This window comes from Herpailurus yagouaroundi, unplaced genomic scaffold (assembly GCF_014898765.1).
Source record: "Herpailurus yagouaroundi ecotype Mexico unplaced genomic scaffold, PumYag 159, whole genome shotgun sequence".
NCBI classification, from domain to species: domain Eukaryota; kingdom Metazoa; phylum Chordata; class Mammalia; order Carnivora; family Felidae; genus Herpailurus; species Herpailurus yagouaroundi.
In genome coordinates, this window is record NW_024412400.1 from 40,538,153 (window position 1) to 40,560,081 (window position 21,929).

The window sequence follows — 21,929 nt, forward strand, 5'->3', positions numbered from 1 at the left end:
AAGAGCGAAATAGGTTGGTCACATTGATGAACTGATCATTGATATAAATTAATACAGGTGAATATTATAGATATTTTATATAAATGTAAACAGCCATAGAATATTAAAACATTCATAATTGATTCAAAATTATCAGTATCTCTGGTGAACACATTAATAATATATTTTATATATTTCATTTGGTATAATTAACCTATAACGTTAAAAGTTTAGGGGCGCCTGGGTGGCTCAATTGGTTTAAGTGACTGACTTCGGCTCAGGTCACGATCTCGCAGTGTGAGTCCGAGCCCCACATCAGGCTCTGTGCTGACAGCTTAGAGCCTGGAGCCTACTTCAGATTCTATGTCTCCCCCTCTCTCTACCCCTCCCCTGCTCAGGTTCTGTGTCTCTCTGTTTCTCAATAATAAATAAATGTTAAAAAAAATTTGTTAATTTAAAAATTTAAAACAAAAGAGGGATACCATTAAATAATTCTTTAAGCGGACAATTTTAGTTTCCTAAAATATTATACTATAGCTATAGGTCTCATATTACAAAAATACTTATAATGTAAGGTCATGAATTTATTCAGCAAGAATATATCTTAATGGTTTATGTGAAGGCTATACATGTTTCAACATCTTTTTTTTTTTAACATATTTATTAAGCACCTTATGTGAAATGCTGCTACGTACTATAGTAGAATTGGTATGATTAAGCACTAGGGACGGATATATGATTTTGAGAATTTGAAATCATTAGTAATCCTAAACGCCATGGCTTTGTCTAAACAATCATGTTTGTCAACCAGGTAATCAACATTCATTCTCAGTTCCCGCTTTCTTTTTCTGGATCTTAATTAATGTGGGAATTAGATTCATAACTAGGTCTTCAAGCCTCTAGTATTGATCTTCCTTATTTTCAAAGATTATTGTAGAGATTAAGCAGTAAGAAGCAGAGAGGGCTATTTGTTAAATAAGAATCAAGTTTCAATAGAATTTAAGATATGAAGTTTAAAAGGGTATAAATTACATTCCCCAAGCTAAGAACATGAAAAATGTGCAGTATCTTATTTTAGAACTCCATTGCTAACATGATATGCAAGAAACTAGGAAGAAATTTATGAACTAAAGTATACTATCTTGGTAAAATACTACTCTAAAATATTAAAGGATGTCAATACCCCACAGAATAGGAAGAATTGAACTAGTAAATCTCAAGTACTAGTTCAAATGTAAAACTCTAGTCTCAAAATTATGTTGCTGAATTATTTTGAAAAAGAGAACAAGGACAATTATTTAGTTGACATTTATATGAATTAACGTAGCCTCTCCATGTATAAGAGTGGAGTTTTTTTACCAAAAAAAAAAAAAAAAAAAAAAAAAAGGTTACCAGATATATACTACAATAGTAAAATGCACCACTGAGCTACCGAGTTACCTTTCTTTCAACTGAATGGCTAAAATTGTTATTATGATGATATATTTTACATTTATACTAGGCACTCACATTTTGCCTAATTAGTTAATTTTGGTTCAACATTCATTTGTCTGTTGATTGCAGTCAACCCTGTCTGCTTTTTCAAATCAAGGAGGAGGCTAACTGCCTTGGAATCTTACATGGAGGTTGAGGAAGAAAAAAAACTTTCTTTATCCCATGCTTAGAACGTTTCCAATATCCTTATTTGGATTATATTAGGAATATTAGAGTGTGGGGTGTGTGTGTGTGTGTGTGTGTGTGTGTGTTTACGATCAAAACATATGGGGTCATAAAAATCCTTAACTGCTACTTAGTTTTAAATCTTTATTTAAATGATTGTTGCAATTAATCTAGCATGGATTACATTATTAAAGCTATGTCAATATTTTAAGACTTTATTTTTTAGAGAAGTTTTAGTTTACACTAAAATTGAGAGGAAGAAGGGTACAGAGATTTGCCCTGCTGCACCCATGCATAGGCTCCTCCACTATTAACACCCTTCACCAGAATGGTCCATTTGCTTTTTTCTTAATTTTTTTAATGTTTATTTATTTTAGAGAGAGAGAGAATGAGCAGGGGAGGGGCAGAGAGTGAGGGAGACACAGAATCTAAAGCAGCCTCCAGGCTCTGAGCTGTCAGCACAGAGCCCGACATGGGGCTCAAACTCACAGACTGTGAGATCATGACCTGAGCCCAAGTCAGACACTTAACCAACTGAGCCACCCAGGTGCTCCCAGAATGGAACATTTTCTACCATGAACGAACCTACACTGACACGTCACAATCACCCAGAGTCCACACTTTACATTACAGCTCACTCTTGGCATTGCACATTCTATAGGTTTGGAAAAAATCTGTAATGACCTGCATCCATCGTACATCATAATATCCATCATAATATCATAGAGTATTTTCAACTGCCCTAAAAATTATCTGGGCTCTGCCTATTCATCTCTCTCCTTTACCACCCATCATAACCATTGATCTAATTTTCGAGTTTTACCATTTCCAACATGTTAGTTAGTTGGAATTATACAGTACAAGGCCTTTTCAGATTTGATTCTTATAATTAGTAATGTGCATTTTAAGTTCCTCCATGTCTTTTAATGAGTTCAGAGCTCATTTGAGTGTTGAATAATGTTCATTGTCTGGATGTACCACAGTGTATTTATCCATTCACCTACTGAAGGGCATCTTTGTTGCTTCCAGGTTTGGGCAATTATGAAAAAAAATGTTATAAACATCTACATGTAGATTTTTGTGTAGACATAAGTCTTCATCTCATTTCAGTAAATACCAAGGAACATGATTGTTGGATTACATAGTATGAGTATGTTTAGTTTCTAAGAAACTGCCAAACTCTCTTCCAAAATGGCTGTACCATTTTGTGTTCCAACCAGCAATGTATGAGAGTTCCTCTTGCTTCACAGCCTCTCCAGCATTTGATGTTGTCCGTGTTGTACATTTTGGCCATTCTAACGGGTAGTAGTATATTTCACTACTTTTTTAAAAGGTGTTTATATTGACAATTTTTTCTCATTTTTATTTTCTTCCTGTCATGTTCTTGTAATAAATTCAAAATCCATATACATATTCCCAATGATTGATATAGTCAGAGTAAGTAAGTAGCCTGAGCTATGGAATACCTTCTTGAATATACAGGATTAGTTTCTTGGCAGTTCTCCTGGTTAGTTACTTTACCCCTCTAATACTTATGTCTTCATCTTAAAAATGGGGATAATAATAGAATCTACCTCATAAAACTCTTCTAATCTGAATAAAGTACTTGATACAATGAGAGGAAAAAGCAGAGCTCATTAGCCATTATTTGTGTTACCACTACTATTATTTTAAAGCTATGGGATAATTCCTCTATGTCACCTAACAAAATATGTAAAATACTTTTATATAGTAGTCATATTGGTTAGTGGGTTTCTTGACAATAGTTTTTTGATATCAAGAACAATGTTTTATTTCTGTTCTTAGATCCAAGGTCCAGCAGAGTTTTGGGAGAGCACTAAGTGAACAGTTGAATAAATGCACACAAATAGAACTAAAATAGTGACCAGATTTTCAAAGCTGATGTCAAACATAATTAGTAAATTTAACTTAGTTTATATGAACTGTAAACAGTAGTTTTGTCTTTTTAGTTTTTATTATTTTGAGCATGTTCTGTGGGAAAATACTTACATTGAGTTAAACATAATTTCTGCTATCATAGAGCTCATGCTATCATAAAAGTCATTCCTGAAATTAGATAGCCATGCAGTAGAATTTTCCTTTCTGTGACTGTTTATTCTGTTATCATATAATAACTATAAAAGATAGTCTGAAATGGTCAATATTTATTCTAAATAAGATACATAAACTCAGAGATAGAAAATAACTTTAAGTTGTCTTCTACTTAATGCTTAGACCTGTTCATGGACCTTTCAGCAAACCCTAGGGCAAGGATTATTCTAACCCTCACATTCATTTCATAGAATAATGAAAACTCACAGTCCAGGAAGAGAGACACATGAATTTAAGAAATAAGTAAAATAAAACATGATGAAATCCATTATAAATTATATACAAAGGGATCTCTAATGTGCTGAAAGTTCTGGAAGAAATTTGAAATCATGTTCATTTCAGGGAAGGACTGGATACTTTTGTGTTTACTCAAATAAATATGGGCCATGGCTAGATCTTTCGGAATCTGAAAATGAAAAAACTATGATCTGAAAAGAATTATTTTTGTGTGTGTTTACCATGTTAGTTTCCTATAAACTTGAAATTTCTGAAGTCATGTACAGTAGTTAAATTTTGCTTCCATCATAATTGATTCAGCTTCATTGACCTTACAATCAGTACAACACAGAACCACAACTAAGAAGTTGTCTGAAAACCACAAGTAAATCAAGTAATCCAGGAAAATAAACATTTTAGATTTCATTAATATCTAAAAACATGTAAATACCTGAAAAAGATACTATACACAGGTAATTTTAAAATATGAAATGGACAAAAACTTATGAAATTTAAAGAAACCCGTTCTTTTGTTGCCATTGTTTTTTTAGTATAGTTGACACACAGTGTTACATTAGTTTCAGGTGTACAACTTAGTGATTTGACAAATTTACCCATTATGTCTTACCTCATTTTGCTCAATTCTCTTCCTTTCCCCTCTGGCAACCATCAGTTTATTCTTTGTATTTGTAGGTCTGATTCTGATTTTTTTTTTTTAGTTTATTCATTTTTTTAAGATTCCACTTATGAATGGAATAATCTGATATTTGTCTTTTTCATTCTGATTTATATCACATAGCATAATACCCTCTAGGTCCATCCATGTTGTCTCACATGACAGAATCTCATCCTTTCTTATGGCTAAGTCATAGTCCATTGTGTGTGTGTGTGTGTGTGTGTATGTGTGTGTGTGTGTGTGTGTGTGTGTGTGTATACCACTTCTCATCCATTTGTATATTGATGGATATGCTTTCACATCTTTGCTGCTTAAGTAGTGCTGCAGTAAACATACATATGTATTTTTTTCAAATTAGTGTTTTCATTTTATTTGGGTAAATACCCAGCAGTGTAATTACTATGTTGTATGGTATATCTATTTTTAATTTGTTGAGGAAACTCCATAATCTTTTTCACAGTGGCTAGACCAATGTACATTTCTACCAACAGTTCACAAAGTTCCTTTTTCTCCACATCCTCACCTACAAGTGTTATTTCTCATCATTCTGATCTTAGCCATTCTAACTGGGGTAAGGTGATATCTCATTGTGGTTTGGATTTGTGTTTACCTGGTGATTAGTGATGTTGAACTCCTTTTCATGTGTCTGTTGGCCATCTGTTATATCTTTTTAAAAAAAAATGTCTATTCAGGTCCTCTGCCTATTTTTTAATCCAATTGTTTTGTTGGTGCTGAGTTGTAGAGTTTCTTTATATATTTTGGATATTAACCCCTTATTGGATATAGAATTTTCAGATATATTCTCCCATACAGTAGGTTATCTTTTTGTTTTGTTGATGGTTTCCTTTGCTGTGCAGAAGCTTTTTACTTTCATGCAGTCCCAGTAGTTTCTGTTTGCTTTGCTTTCCCTTGAATGAGGAGACATTTCTAGAAAAGTATTGCTACAGATAGTATGAATTACAGATAGAGAAATTACTGCCCTAAAAAAGTCCTAGTACTTTTATGGTTTCAGGTCTCCCATTTGGGTCTTTAATCCATTTGGGGTTTATTTTTGTGTATGGTGTTAGAAACTGGTCGAGTTTCATTCTTTTGCATGCAACTGACTGGTTTTCCCAACCCTATTTGTTGAAGAGACTGTCTTTTCCTCATTGTATACTCTTGCCTCCTTTGTCATGGATTAACTGACCATATAATTGTAAGTTTACTTCTGTAGTCTCTGTTCTATTGATCTAGGTGTCTATTTTTGTGTCAGTACCACATTGTTTTGATTTCTACTGCTTTGTAGTATATCTTGAAGTCTAGTTTTGTGATATCTCCAGCTTTGCCCTTTTTTTCTCAAGGTTGCTTTGGCTATTCAGAGTCTTGTGTGGTTCCATATGAAATTGAGTATTATTTATTTTAGTTTTCTGAAAAATGCTGTTGCTATTTTGATAGGAAATTCTTTGAATCTGTGGATTGCTTTGAGTTGTATGGATATTTAAACAATATTTGTTTCCCAATCCATGAGCATGGAGTATCTTTCCATTTGTTTTTGTCATCTTCAAATTCTTTCATCAGCGTTTTATAGTTTTTGAAGTACCAGTCTTACAACTCTTTGGCTAAGTTTATTCTTAGGTATTTTATTCATTTTGGTGCGATCATAAATGGTGTTGTTTTTAAAATTTCTCGGTCTGCTATAGTGTGTGGAAACACTCCCAGTTTCTGGGTAGTAATTTTGTATCCTGCCACATTACTCAATTTGTTTACTATTTTTAGTAGTTTTTTTGGGGTTTTTTTTGTGTGTGTGTGTGAAGTCTTTAGGATATTTTGTATATAGTATCATGTCTTCTTCAAATAGTTACTATTTAAATTATTCTTTACCAATATGGATTCCTTTTATTTCTTTTTCTTGTATGATTCCTGTTGCTAAGACTCCCAGTACTATATTGAATAAAATTGGCGAGAGTGGACATCCTTGTCTTGTTCCTGCCCTTAGAGGGAAAGCTCTCAGTTTTCCACCTTGGAGTGTGATGTTAATGGGTTTTTCATGCATGGCATTTATGATGTTTAAGTATGTTTCCTCTAAACCTTCTTTGTTGGGGGGTTTTATTATGAATGGATGTTGTATTTTGTTAAATGTTTTTTCTGCATCTATTGAGATGATTGTATGATTCTTTTACTCATTTTGTTGATGTATATGATGTTGATTTGTGAATTGTGTATTGTGTATTGTGATGTGTATTGATTTGTGAATACTGACCTATTCTGGAATAAATCTATCCTGATGGTGCTGAATGATCTTAATGTATTATTGTGTAAAGTTTGCTAATATTTTGTTGAGAATTTTTGCATCAGTGTTCATCGTAGATATTGGTCTATAGTCTTCTTTCTGTTGTTGTTGCTGCTGCTGTTTGGGGGCTTTGTCTGGTTTTAACATTAAATAAGATGATGCTGGCCTCAGAATGAATTTGGAAGCTTTCCATCCTCCTTTTTTTTTTTTTTTTTTTTTTTTTTTTGCAATAGTTTGGGTAGAGTAGGTATTAACTACTTAAATGACTGAAAGTATTCACTTTTTAATCCATTTAGTCCTGGACTCTTATTTTTTTGGTAGTTGTTTGATTACCAATTCAATTTCATAGATTGTAAATTAGTCTGTTCATATTTTCTATTTCTTCTTAGCTTAGTGTTGGATGATTGTATGTTTCTAAAACTTTATCCTTTTTTTCTAGATTGTCCAGTTTGTTGGCATAGAATTTTTCATAATATCCTCTTACAAACCTTTGTATTTCTGTGGTGTCAGTTGTTTCTCCTCTCTCATTTCTGATTTTATTTGTCTGGGTCCTTTCTATTTTTTATTGATGAATCTGGCTAAGGGTTTGTCAAATTTCTTTATTTTTTCAAACAAACTTCTGTTTTTATTGATTTTCTCTATTCTTTTAGTCTTTATATCATTTGTCCTACTATGATTTTTATTATTTCCTGTCTTCTACTAATCACGGTCCTACTCTTTTTCTAGTTCTTTTAGGTGTAAACTTAGATTATTTATTTGAACTTTTCATGTTTCTTGAGGTAGGTATGTATCCCTATACACTTCCCTCTTAGAACTGCTTTTGCTCTGTCTCAAAGATTTTAGGCCATTATATTTTCATTTTGTCTTCATGTATTTTTAAAATTTATTTCTTGATTGCTTTGTTGACCCATGGTTTGTTCAGTATCATGTTGTTTAATCTTCACAGGTTTGTGTTTATCCTTTTTTGTGTGTGATTTATTTCTAGTTTAATACTGTTGTGATCAGAAAAAAAAATGCATGGTATGATTTCAATCTTAAATTTATGAATCCCGTTTTATGGCCTAATATGTGATCTATACTGGAGAATGTTCCATGTGTACTCAAAAAGAATGTGTATTCTGGTTTTAGTTTTTGAATGGAATGTACATATATTTTTATGTCCATCAAATCCAATGTGCTTTTCAAAAACATTGTTTCCTGATTATCTGTCTGTATGATCTATCCCTTGATGTAAGACATGAAAGTCTGCTATTATTGTATTACCATTAATTTCTCTTTGTGTCTAATAATAATTGCTTTATGTATTTAGGTGTTTCAGTGTAAGGTGCATAGATATTTACAATGGTTATATCTTCTGTTTGGGTTAATCCCTTTATCATTTTGTAATGACTTTCTTTGTCTCTTGTTACAGCCTTAGTTTTAAAGTCTATTTTGTCTGATATAAGTATTGCTACCCCAGGTTCTTTTTTTTTTTTCACTTCTATTTTCACGGATATATTTATTGATCCTTTCCCTTTCAGTCTGTATATGTCTTTGGTATGAGTTGAGTCTCTTGTAGGTAACATATAGATGGGTCTTATTTTGTAATCCATTCCACCATAGTGTGTCTTTTCATTGGAGGATTTAGTCCATTACATTCAAAGTAATTTTTGGTAGATATGTACTTATTGCCATTTAAAAACTTTGTTTTCTGGTTGTTTCTTATAATATTTCTTTGCTCTTTTATTCTTCTCTTACTCTATTTTTGTTGATAAGCTTCTATAAGTTTCTGTAAGCTTCTATAGTGTTTGTTTTTCTTTCTCTTTACCTTATGTATGTAATAGGGGCTTTGGGTTTGTGGCTACATGAGGTTCATTTATAACATTCTATGTAAACAGCAGTCTAGTAGATGGTCATTTTGGTTCAAACAGATTCTTAAAAAAAAACTTTGTTTTTCACCTTCTTTAATCTTTTTACTCCTTTTTCCACATTTTATGTACATGTTGTCATATTTTACATCTTGTTATTCATAATATGGACTATGTCTAATTATAGACTTTTTTTTCCACTTAAAGGTCCTTAACATTTCTCATAAGATTAGTTTAGCGGTAATCAACTCATTTACCTGGGAAACTTTTTATCTCACCTTCAAACCTGAATGATAATCTTGCTGGGTAGAGAACTCCTAGTTGCAGGGGTTTTTTTTTCTTTTCAGCACTTTGAATATGTCCTCTCACTCTTTTCTGGCCTGGACAGTTTCTGCTGAAAATTTAGCTGATATAGCCTTATAGGTTTTTCCTATCAGGTAAATTGTAGGTAGATTTTGTTTCTCTCTTGCTGATTTTAACACTCTCTCTCTCTTTAATCTTTGACATTTACTTATATATGACATGGTATGGCCCTCCTAGGGTTCATCTTGTTTGGAACTGCCTGTAATTTTTGGACTTGGATGTCTATTTCCTTTCCTACAATAGGGAAGTTTTCAGTTATTTCTTCAAACAAGTTTTCTACACCTTTTTCTCTTTTCTTCTCCTTCTGGGACCCTATAATGTGAATGTTTGTTCACTTCATGTTGCCCAAGAGATCTCTTACCCTCATTAAAAAAAATATTTCTCTTTTTTCTGTTCAGCTTGAGGGCTTTCCACTACCCTGTCTTCCAGGCCACAGATACATTCTTCTGCATCCTCTGATCCATTGATTGCCTGTAGTTTGTTTTGTATTTCAGTCATTGTATTCTTCAACTCTTCAATTCTTCTTTTTAATATGTTCTCTTTTTTCAAAGTCTCACTGAGATCCTTAACTCTTTTCTCCAGCCCAGTAAATATCTTTACAATCACTACTTGAAATTCTTTATCGGACATATTGCTTATCTCTGTTTCATTTAGTTCTTTTTCTGAGGATTTTTCTTGCTCTTTCTTTGGGGAATAATCCTGTCTCCCCATTTTGCTGACTTTCTGTGTGTGTTTCTTTTGATTAGCCAGAATGGCTACTTCTAAATTTGAAAAAGTGGTCTTGTTCATTGAGTCCTCCATGGAGACTGTGTTTGCTTGGTGACTTTTGATGGGTACTGGAGGTGTGGCTGTATTTACTCTTAAACCACAGATTTTTATATGAAGCAAAAAATCATAAAATAAAATTAAAATAATAAAAGAAAAAATAAGGAAAAAATAAGTAAAAAGAAAACAAAAACAAAAACAAAAAAAATCAAAACCAAAAAAAAAAAAAAAAACCAAAAAGTTAAAAGATAACAGGACAAGTTTTAAAAATATTTCAAATAAATATTTATTTAAAATAAATGCACTGGGGCACCTGGGTGGTTGAGCATCTGAGTTCAGCTCAGGTCATGATCTCACAGTTCATGAGTTTGAGCCCCCATCAGCAGGCTTGCTGCTCTCAAAAATAAATAAATATTAAAAAATAGAAAAATAAAATGCATAGAAATAATTTTTTAATTAAAAAAAGAACAAAAAAGTGAAACAAGAAATACTCCATGGCTTATTTTCTGTGCCCCAGCACCACAAGTCTGATGTGGGCTTGCCAACCTAGGGCTCACTGAGGTTGTAAGCTTACTGTGATCTGGAACCTTTTGTGGTCTGGGCTTTAAAGGTAAGGGGGAAGACTGTGTCCCCACAGCTCTTTGGTCCTTTTTTAAACCATGTTGTTTTCTTTTTCTCTGTCCCAGTGTGACCAAGGTTGATGTGGGATTGGGGATTCTGGTCTAGCTGAGCATAGAAATTCCTTGTGAGGACCAGGCCTTCCACTTATGGTGTTTGGACCTGCCTGTTATGGCATCCATGCTTTTCTCCAGCCTTGGCTTTAAGGAACAGGGAAAAAGAATGTTGCCACCACTTCTTGGTCCTTCTAAGCTCCAGCTTTTTCTTTATCCCAGCCTGACCAGGGTTGGTCTGGGCTTGTGGACCCTGTGCTTACTGAGGTTGCATGCTCACAGTGACAAGAGCTGTCCATTGTAGTGTCCGGACCCTGCTATGGATTAGGCTTTTAAGATGGGAAGGACACATAAAACATATATTTCTCCAGTCCCTCTGAGCTGGACAGTGTTCCAGCAGCTTCTTTGCCCCTTGGCAGAGTCCTAGTATGATCTCTGTTATATGCTAATTGCTTTTTTAAACCATGGCTTTTTTTTTCCCTCTATGGACAGGAAGAATCTGTTCTCCCTCTTCCAGTGCTCTTTCTCACCACACTGCTGTTCACAGTGCTGATGGGGGTTTTGTTTGTTATCATTGTTCATCTCTCTTGCCATTCTGTCTTTGGTTTTTCAGTAGCTGTTCAGTCACTCCTCAGTCTTTCTTCAGGAGGAACTGTTAAGTATTAATAGGTGTAATTAGGGGTTCTGTGGAGGAGGTGAGTTCCGGGTCTTCCTATGCTGCCATCGTGGACCAGAACTCCCTTATTTTTTTTTCTTTTTTATTATTGCTTGACCTAATTATTTTTCCTTTTTATCACCTTCTACATATATTTTATAGAGAGTAACTTTTTCTATCCTACTAAAGATACCTGTGGTAGATAAAAAAAAAAAAATGGTCACAAATTCTTTGCCATTTCTTCCATTGAGAAATTCAGACTATTTCACTTCTCCTTGGATCTAGTTCATCTTGTGACTAGTTTTTACTAATAGAAAACAGTGGAAGAGATGCTGTATGATTTCTGAGGCAGTTTTAAGAGATATGCATCTACTGCCTTTATAACTTAGAATATTTCCATCTAGAAACACCATGCTATGAAGAACCCAAATAGGTTGAAGAAGAGGTCATTAGAGAGGAGGAAAGTCATGCTGTCTAGCCCAAGCTAAGCCCCAAGCCTACAGCCAACAACTTATAGCCATGTCATTCTGCCATCTTGAATATTTTAGCCCCACTGAAGCCTCCAGTTGAATATAGTCACAGACAACACTGTGTGAAACAGAAAAATAGATAGCTTCTCCACGTCAACCTAAAAATCATAACACTTTTTGTCTTAAGCCAAATTTTGGGCTAGTTTGCTAAGTGACAATAGGCAAAAAAGATATGTATGGTCTTCTAAATCTTTATTTCTTGTCATAGAATATTTTCTTCTCTTGTGCCACCTTTTAACCTTTAAAGTGTTACCTTTTTTGCTGATTCAATAGTGTATTTTCCCACTGGAACCCAAGTGTGAGTGTGTGTGAAAACATGCACCTGTGCAGCCATAATCATAATTTAATCCTTAAATAATAGTTAATAATTTATAAAAACAATACCTTTTAGGTTACAGCATCTCACTACCGGTTTCTACTTCTCTGTTTCTACTTTTCTTAATGTTAGAAAGTTAAATATTTGAAAATCAGCTTAGTGAGCGTGCGTATAGTGGGCACAATGTTTTATGAATACTTTTGAGTTTTTCTGGACGTAGAGAATGACAGACTCTGAAATGAAGACTGAGAATGGGTGACAGACATATTATCTTTTCATATTCTTTGACTGGATGAGTCTGTTCTGTTTCATTATACCAAGCATGGGCATGCCTCCATTTTTGTTGTTGTTGGAAATCCAGTTCGAAATTTCTTCCAGATCCTAGTTACCCTAACTTAATAGGAATTGTATCTTTGTAGATGTGTTGGTGTTCAAAGAGGAGCTGCCAGTCAGGCAACATTTAAAGGGTGGGGGAATTGTGAAATTTTATATATCATCTATCAATCATCATCTCTGCCTCTGGTTTTGAGTACAGAGCTCCTAAATATCTTAGAATTTCTGGGTGTGAGTAGTGTCTTTTGTTTTAATGAGATGACTCTTAGTGGGTTCCTGGATAGTTTCAGGATGGGGGCTGATCACCATGAAGTCCAAGTCATGATTTGAAACTTGGAACTGCCAGTCCCACTCCCGTTCTCTGAGAAAGGAGTGGAGCTGGAGATTGAGGTAATGATTAATAATGCCTACATGATGAAGTCTCCATAAAAATCCCAAAAGTATGGGGTTTGGTGTGTTTCTAGGCTGGCAAACACATTTATGGGACAGGAGGGTGGTACCCCATCTCCATAGCAATATAAGGCCCTACTCTGGGGTCCTTTCCAGACCTTACCCTATGCATCTATTTCTTAATCTGGCTATTCATTTATATCCATTATTATATAGCAAACCTTTAAATATAAGTAAATACTTCCCTGAGTTCTGTGAGATGTTCTATCAAATGATGGAATCTGAGGATGGGGCCATGGGAACTTGGATTCACAAGTGGTAACTGAGGTGGAATTAGAGAGACAGTCTTGTGAGACCTTAATCTGTGGCATCTCCACCCACTCCAGTTTGTATCAGAATTGAATTCAGGTGTTGAACACCAGCTTGTGTCATAGATAATTGCTTGATTGTGTGTGTGTGTGGATGGTGAGGGGAGGGCATCCACACATTTGGTATCAAAAGTGTTGTGAGTAAAGTGACAGTAAAGGAAAAGTAGTGAATTCTCCCTGTAGACAGGAATTCATAATAATCTTTCCTAAATCTAGCCATTAAATATACAATTCCACTCAAACAATTGAAAATCTAATTTTCAAATAAATTCATTTGATTTGAATCATTTAGATTTTTCACTGATGTCGGTATATTTTAAGGGTAACTAATAGCAATGCCATTGTTTCTTACTGAATTGATATACAAGCAGAAAAATAATTTATTAGAACAACAATGAAATAGAGTTTGGGAACTTTTTACAGATACTGGGAAAAGAAGGCCAATACGGACATTTGATTCAAACATAACAAGATAATGAGTGTAGTTTGACCCAAAGGTAATAGATTTCACGATTAAAATATTCCAAGTGATTTTTCAAAACCTGGGTATGGAATATATATGCATTAATTAGTTATTTCAGTCCTCAAATAGACGGTCTATTTGTGAGTATGCTTGTGCATTTATGAATAAATGAATTGAGGATACAACAGAATATAACATATTTCATCGTTTATAGAAAAGTCTATTTCTGAACTTGTATAATAATTATACAAGGTATATTCTATTTTCAAAATACTCTTACATATGCGATATATACTACAAAAGAAACTACAAAAATGTACAGAGTAATTTCAGCCTAAGACGGTTTGCCAGCAATGTTATCCTCACTTGAAAGGGCAACTAGGCCTTTGCTTAATAAGACTTTGAACCTCCTCTGTCTTAAATCTCCTCTAATATTAAATTATCACGCTGAACCAACAAAATGCACCATATCATTAATACCAGATAGAATTTTCTATCTATGTAAAGGACATCCTTTACAATCACCAAACACAAGCTCTAACAGCTCTTCCAGGGATAATTCTAAGCCTACATAGTAAGAGGGTGCTTGACTCTTTGTAAGCCAGGAACAGTTGTAATATGACATTTTTTTTTTTTTTATCGATACCGTTGTGTATCTTACTAATGTTCAAGAGCAACCTTCAGCTACTTCTTTCCTGCCACCTACAAGTTCTTTCCTAATGTCTGTCGCCATGTCAATTATATTTTGTTCAGGGGAGATGCGGCACCCATTTTATTATTTCCTTTATTACATTTTATTACAAGTTCATTATATAAAGGATCATTGTGAGGTTTTATTTGTAGGAATAGGGAGATGGAACTGTAGCAGCTCTACTCTTGAGGCATATACGAGTGGACCATCTCCTACCACATTATCGGGTGTGATTCCGATACTAATCAGCTCTTCTATTTCTAATTCAGATTCTACTTTTCTAGAACTTTCTAATTTACTCAAATTTGACTGCATCCAACTTTCTCTTCCTATACAGATAGACATACATGTTTAGGTACAAATTACAGACAGATATTCACATAATCAATAATTTATTCATATACTATTACAGAAAGATGCACTTACCATTTTTTTTGTGAGAAGATGTGTGTATGTAAAAGAAAAAAATATTCATGTCAGCAGTCAGGACATATATTCTCATGAGTGTTTCACCATATCATAATGAAATTAAAAATCAATGAAATAGTTTTAGTATCACTTCCTATGATGACTGTAACAAATAATTAAGTGTGAAATCACAATGTTTGGTATTGGCCTTTTTAGTCAATGCATGAAAGGCCATTGACAGCCTGGAGTTTGTTATCTACTTAATTTATCTATTCATTGTATATAATTTTTTACCTTCAAAACATGCAATATTTTAGACAGTGTTTACTTTCTAAATAATGTGTTATTCCTCCACATCATTGTTTCCTGGGGACAGTTTGAAGCAAAATTACAAAGTCTGATACCAGAATATTTTTCAGGGGGGTTCTAAAAATCTACCTTTAATTGTAGAGTCTGGCATTGCCCCAAGGAGCTCTTTATAAGTTGATAAGCAGGCAGTGGGGGAGGGAGGGAGGAGTATCGTGGAATACCAGCATGTTTGAAGATAAAAGGACATTCTTTGCAAGTCAAATGAATATCACCTGTTTACAATTTTATTTTTACTTCACCAAAGATGATTGAGAGCTTTTGTAAATATAAAACAAGGGGGGAAAGCTTCCATTTAACCTTCAGTGTCAAACAATAAAAGGGGCATTATCTATAAATAGGTCCTTCTGTGTCTCATATCATTTGAAATGTGCTAAAATAAAAGCATAATAGCATTGATGTTAGCAGTAGCAAAAGACATAGCCTTTCCTTTTTAAAGTTAATTCACTACAAGCTTCAGATACTTTTGTTTTACCAAACTATAGCTGGACTTTGGGAATTGTGTATCTTAATGCCCTTTGCGTGTGTGTATGTGGAGTGTCCTCCTCCCTTTATTCTTTATGTATTTGGACAGTGTAAGCAATTTGCAATATTTTCTTATGGCATGCTTACGTCTGAGAAGTAATCCTTTGCATTTTATGTAGGGTCATCTCCTATAAGCAAACAGTAACATGTATGCTGAGCACCATTTGACTTATTACCCATTTCATTGAAAGTATTTCTCTGTGTAGTTGGGGCGGTCAAGCTTTGAGACACACAGTTTAGTGACAGAACAAGGATGCATAAAAAGGGATGACAGTGAGAAATAATCATAAAATCCTAATACTGAAGGTTTATTTTTTTGAGAGAGAGAGAGAGAGAGAGAGAGGGCAAGCTGGGGAGGGGTAAAGAGAGACAAAGAATCCCAAGCAGGTTCAGCACTGTCAGCACAGAGCCCAACGTGGGGCTCAAACTCACAAACTGTGAGATCACATCCTGAGCCAAAACCAAGAGTCACATGCTGAGCTGAGTCACCCAGGCATGCCATAATACTGAAGGTTTCTTGGTGGTATTTCAAAAGGAAATCTCCTCAAAAGCTTATTCACAAATAGTTCTTCAGCCTCTGCTTGAACATTTCAATTGTAAGAATCTTAATATTTTCCATGCCAGTATTTTCCTTACTGGGGTCACACTAACATTAGAATTTCCCTTTTATTAAAGCAATCTTTAATATAAGGTAACACTAATTTCCCCTATAAGGAGTATTAATATGTTTATCAATGCTAATCAAATTTATTTATCCCATTTATTTTCACTGATTAAATTTTCAAGATAGATACGCCCAAACTCAGTCATTCTATTTTGTTACTACAATAAAGTTAAAGAACATTTTGGGAAAAATAAAATATTATTCTACTACCTGAAGTTATTTTATTCTTGTGCATTATTTTTCCTTTTATGCTAGAAAAAAAAAGTTTTGTAAGTTCTCCCACTTCCTCCTAATCCTTTGTTATATAGACGTAAAGAATATATATAACCTTTTTCCTCATGTAAACCTGCAAATATTTAGGTAACATCGTTCTATTCCTTGGATGATAACTTTATCTAAGTTAATGGTATTAGGTGACAATTAGAGATTAGTCAATTGTGATTTCAGAGCCCTTCATGTTCCTGGTCAATCAATAATAAACATATCATTCAAAAGGGAAATAGTGTCTAAACATGACCCAGAGACTATATACAACTTGATGAGGACATTTCCTACATTTTTGTTATAACAACTTGTATCTGTATTTATTTGGTCTTGAGTTTGTTTAACCTTTCAAGTAGCATCCTTTTCTTTCCTCTTTTGTATAAATATGTCAATTCGGTTTCCACCTCTATTTGGTGTAATAATCTATTGTCTAATTGTGTGCATGTCTAATTTCAGAACTGTAGCCTTTTTTGTTTCTATAGTTCATCTTTTAGCTACCATTTCGGTTTATTTACTGATGTTAGGGAATTTTGATCTCCTTAACTGCATTTTATGATTTTGTATCACTCATTTTATTAACAGAATATTTGTTTTCATTTAACAGTCAATTACAGTTTTGACTATATAGGGTTGAAGAAAATGTAAAAAAAAAAAAAAAAAAGACACTTGCTAATGGCACGTGGAGATAAACTCCATCAATCAATATCATTTGGATGCCATCCACTTAAAATATGTTTATGTCAGCTGACACCACAAACTGTTTTAGACACGATTAGTCAGCTTTTGTAGGAACAGTAAGAGAAATAAGGTAATTTTGAATGACCATTTTCTATGATAGTGTTAAGTAAACTCTACTTTCCTTGTAAGTGCTAGTTAGTGTTTTATTGGGAAGACTGACAGCAATTTTCATGTGGAACAAGCACCACAATCTAAGTCAGGAATGTTCACACAAGACTTTATTCTTACTGCTCCTTACCCTCCTCAACATCATTGAACCCTTATGTCCTGAGATTCTGCTCAATGTTTTAAGCCCATGTTCTATTGTTCTTACAGCAATACCATAACAACCTCATTTGTCTAAATAACAAGGAAATTGGGGATCATATTCATGGTTACTGGCCAGTAACTGGCATTGATTTGAAGTCACATTTGTTCTCTTCTGACAGTGTTGTTGTTTTAGGGCCTTTCAAAAACAAAAGACAACTGTCTTCCTTGGTTTTGCTCTAATGAGTTACTTGATTCTTCTGAAACATTGCAACAAAACTCCACAGGCAACTATCCAAATGGTTTTCCTACAAACCCTATTAGGTTTCCCAACGCGTTATGCAATAAGCAGCTATTACACTCATGACTATGTCATCATTGGAGTGACGAAGATTCTGCTCGATTCTCCTTGCACTGTAAATATCCAAAGAGCTTGAGAACATTGTCTTTGAAGGAGCAGGCTGGGGTTAAACTCCCTGAGTATGGCCTGGTACGAGCTACCGGGCAGGATGGTGCCATGCTATCTCTGGTCTATTTGGTTTCCTTTTGGAAAAAGATAAAAGACTGCAATAAAATTTAATTAGTACTCTTCCTTTTCCTCTCAATTTGAGCCACTCAAAGACTTTGTATGCATGTTTGTTCCTCACAAAAGAGCTATCCGAAGTATTTTACCGGGTGTTAAAGTCATCTACCCTTGTTGAAAGAGAGAAAGGGCACTATCACGGTTCGGGATACTCTGTGCGTTGCACTCATAGTGTTGTGACACGTGCACGAAAGCGCCCCAGCATGCGGACAATCGTCTAATGTCTCAGAACGTCCCGCACTGCACATTTGTAATAAGGGCTGGAGAAGGATGATGTTAAAACATTGAAAAATATTTTGTTGGACAAAAACAATCCGAGATAATGCTTATCTAAATACCATTATTTGTATTAGTCTTTTTTGGTCATTCAAAAGGAGAAAATAAAATACTTGTGAAAACGTTACCAGGGGCCCGGCACTTGGGGTGGCTCAGTTGGTTACATGTCCGACTTCAGTTCCGGTCACGATCTGGCAGTCAGTGAGTTTCAGCCCCACGTCAGGCGCTCTGCCCTTCCCCCCGCTTGCACGCTCTCTCTCTCAAAAATGAATAAATATTTAAAAAAAAAAAGTTATCAGAGGCATGGATTTTGGTAACAAATATTACATGGCTTCTCCATTTTATCATTCAAAAAATGATTAATGTCTAGCTTTGACAATTTTGTGTAGAATTAGATAAAATAATGCAAACACCTGGGTCACTCATTCGATTAAGTGCTGGCTCTTGATTTCAGCTCAGGCCGTGATCTCACGTTTCATGAGTTTGAGCCCCATGTCAGGCGTCAGGCTCATGCTGCCAGTGTGGAGCCTGCTTGGGATTCTCTGTCTCTCTCTCTCTCAAAATAAGTAAAATAAAAACCAGAGAGAGACCACATTAGCACAGTGTTTGGCTCATAATAAGTTCCAACAGTTGCTAATATTTGGATTATAAACTTCTGTAATGAACAATTTTGTATATTTTCATTTCCTTCTATTTTCCTATATGTAAGTTCTCAAAATTAGAATATATAAATGCTCAAAATTAGAATATAATTATAAATATTATAAGTCCTTTACTGATTGCTGGCGTATAGTATTAAAATGCTTTCCAGAAAAATTTTAACAATGTTTACTGCTACTAGAAATGTGCTCCAACTTTTCTTCTCTTGTGTATTCTCTTTCCAGAATTTGTTACTGGCCAGTAACAGGCTTATTTAATAAGTTAGTGTGTTTACCTCATTGTTTCTTTGAATTGTAAACTTTTGTAAAAATTGTTTTAATGTTTTATCTATTTTTGAGAGAGAAAGAGACAGAGTGTGAGCAGGGAGGGACAGAGAGAGAGGGAGACACAGAATCTGAAGCAGGCTCCAGACCCTGCCTGAGCTGTCAGCACAAAGCCCAATGTGGGTCTGAAACCCATGAACTGTGAAATCATGACCTGAGCCAAATTTGGACGCTTAACCAACTGAGTCACCCAGGCACCCCTGAATTTTAAACTTTTGTTAAGCTTGAAATTTTTTTCTTTGCATACCAAATATATGAAATTTTTTCTTAAGCATATTATGGGTTCATATCCTATTCCTATTTGAGCAGAGACAATAGAAAATAGCACAGAATTTAAAGCTAAAGGCCTAATTACTAAATTAGGAAGATCAAATGAGCTGCTTCTCCCATAGAAAGAATTTTCCTTTTCACGAGGCAAAAAATTTCTTGCAAAGTGGTGGAAACTAATTTCTTATATCAGTTCCCAGGCTTCCTCTTGGAATGCTATTTTAGCTAGTGACTCAAGGTATTCTCATAATCTCTTGATCCATCCTTGAGATTCTCAATTCAGAGATTCCTACAAACTCTTTTAAAAGTTTACATTTGTTTTTTTTTTTAATTTGCATTTAACAATGACAAACTTTTCTAATAAATAATATCACTGATCCTGGTTATTAGAATCTTTATTAAACTATGTTAAAATGTAAATTGAGTTGTTAATATGTGGAATTCACAGTCATCATCTGATAGTAAATTCTGACCTTTCCCCTAATAGCATGTCCTTGGGCAATTACATAACTTCTCTGTACCTCAAAGGATTCTTTTCAAAAATATAATCTTATTGAGTTTCTATGAAGATTATTTAGTTAATGTACATACAGCATTTTGCACTGCCTTTGGCATATGTTAAGCACTCAATAAATATTTGCTATCAAATGTAGAATCACTTTAAATCAAAATTTATAATATAGTGTGTGTGTGTATATATATATATATATATATATATATATATATGCACAGTTATAATTAATTGAATTGCATTTCCAAGCACTTGGACAGAAAAATGTTCTTGCAAGAATTGACTAGAATATGGGTATCAGTCTACAATGTTTAAGAATATGTTTTATTGGTTTGTTTTAGGACCAAGTTGCTGAAATAATTCTCCTGAAGCATCCAGTACAAACACAACCTTACCAAGTCTAAAACCTTGATTTTAGACTTCTGATCTCCAAAACAGTAAGAAAAAATTTTTATGTTACTTCAAGTCCCCAAGTTTGTGGTAATTGTCATACAGAAGCAATAGGAACCTAACACAATATCCCAGGCCAGCATCTTCTTAGCTGGGTCAAATTACTTAACCCTGTGTGCTTATTAAGTAATTGGTGATCTTATTCACAGAAAGTACTCAGGGTTTTCTACCTCTGTACAACTTCCTCCTGTCTTGTGAAGATCACCCTTAATCATACCTCATCCTGTTAGCTTTTCCCAACTGTCCTAATCTCTAGCAGCCAGTATCACTATGCCAATATAACACTGAAAGGCTGAATCCACTGGATTTAGTAAAATTTAGTCCTATTCTATTACGTTCTATCTCTTTGATCACAGCAAGCTTTGAGACTTTTACTTACATCAACCCTATCACTAGATCTAGTGTTGAGCACGCCCTATGCACTCCGGTATGCCTTCCTCTAGCCATTGTCTACCATTCACAGGATGGAGGCTTTTAATAAGGGTCCCATGCTTAGGGCTTTTAAAAAACATAACCATAATAGTGGAAATATTCATCACACAGTTCAAAATTACTAAGGCTATTGGAAGAAATATTTTTTTAAAACAATTAACTTAGAATAGCTAGATTTTGAGAATCATGAAAGAGAAAAACATATTACTCTCTTGTATCGAAAACTTTCCTAATTAAGAGATCCTTACAAAGCTACTTCCTCTATGGTTACTAAAAATGGAGAAAAATTAATTCATCTGATTGACCAATTTATCTGTGACAGCATTTGATTTTGGATTCCTAGGGGTCTTATCAAAATGTAATCAAACTACTTACTATTACTAAGAGCTACAAATTTATTATGGATTTAAGATGAAAACAAAAATAGAATATTTTTCCATAAATGTAATTTTGGGGAGATGTGTCCTTATAGGAAAATAAATTTGATATTCTAAATTATTTAAGTATTAGGAAACCTACTAATATAAATGAAATTAAATACAACCAAAACATGCGGTTTTATTAGCATATCTGATGCTCTCCACATTCTATATTATAGCTGTGCCTTCTAAAAATAGCAAAACAAATTTATTTTTTTGCCAAGGAATTAAATGTCTACTTGGTATCTAACTTTCATTAGGACAAATACTATAACAAGCATTGGAAATAATGCATTTGGTTTTGTTTTTTGAAAAATCTGTAAAACCATAGATGTTTAAGCTCTGTGGGTTATCTGAAAGTGAATGGAAAAAAATGAAAATCTTTAAATAGTAGTATTTTTAAATTTTTTTAAATTTATTTTTGAGAGAGAGAGACAAATCATGAGCAGGAGAAGGGCAGAGGGAGAGCTTTAGAGCCCACATTGGGCTCTGTG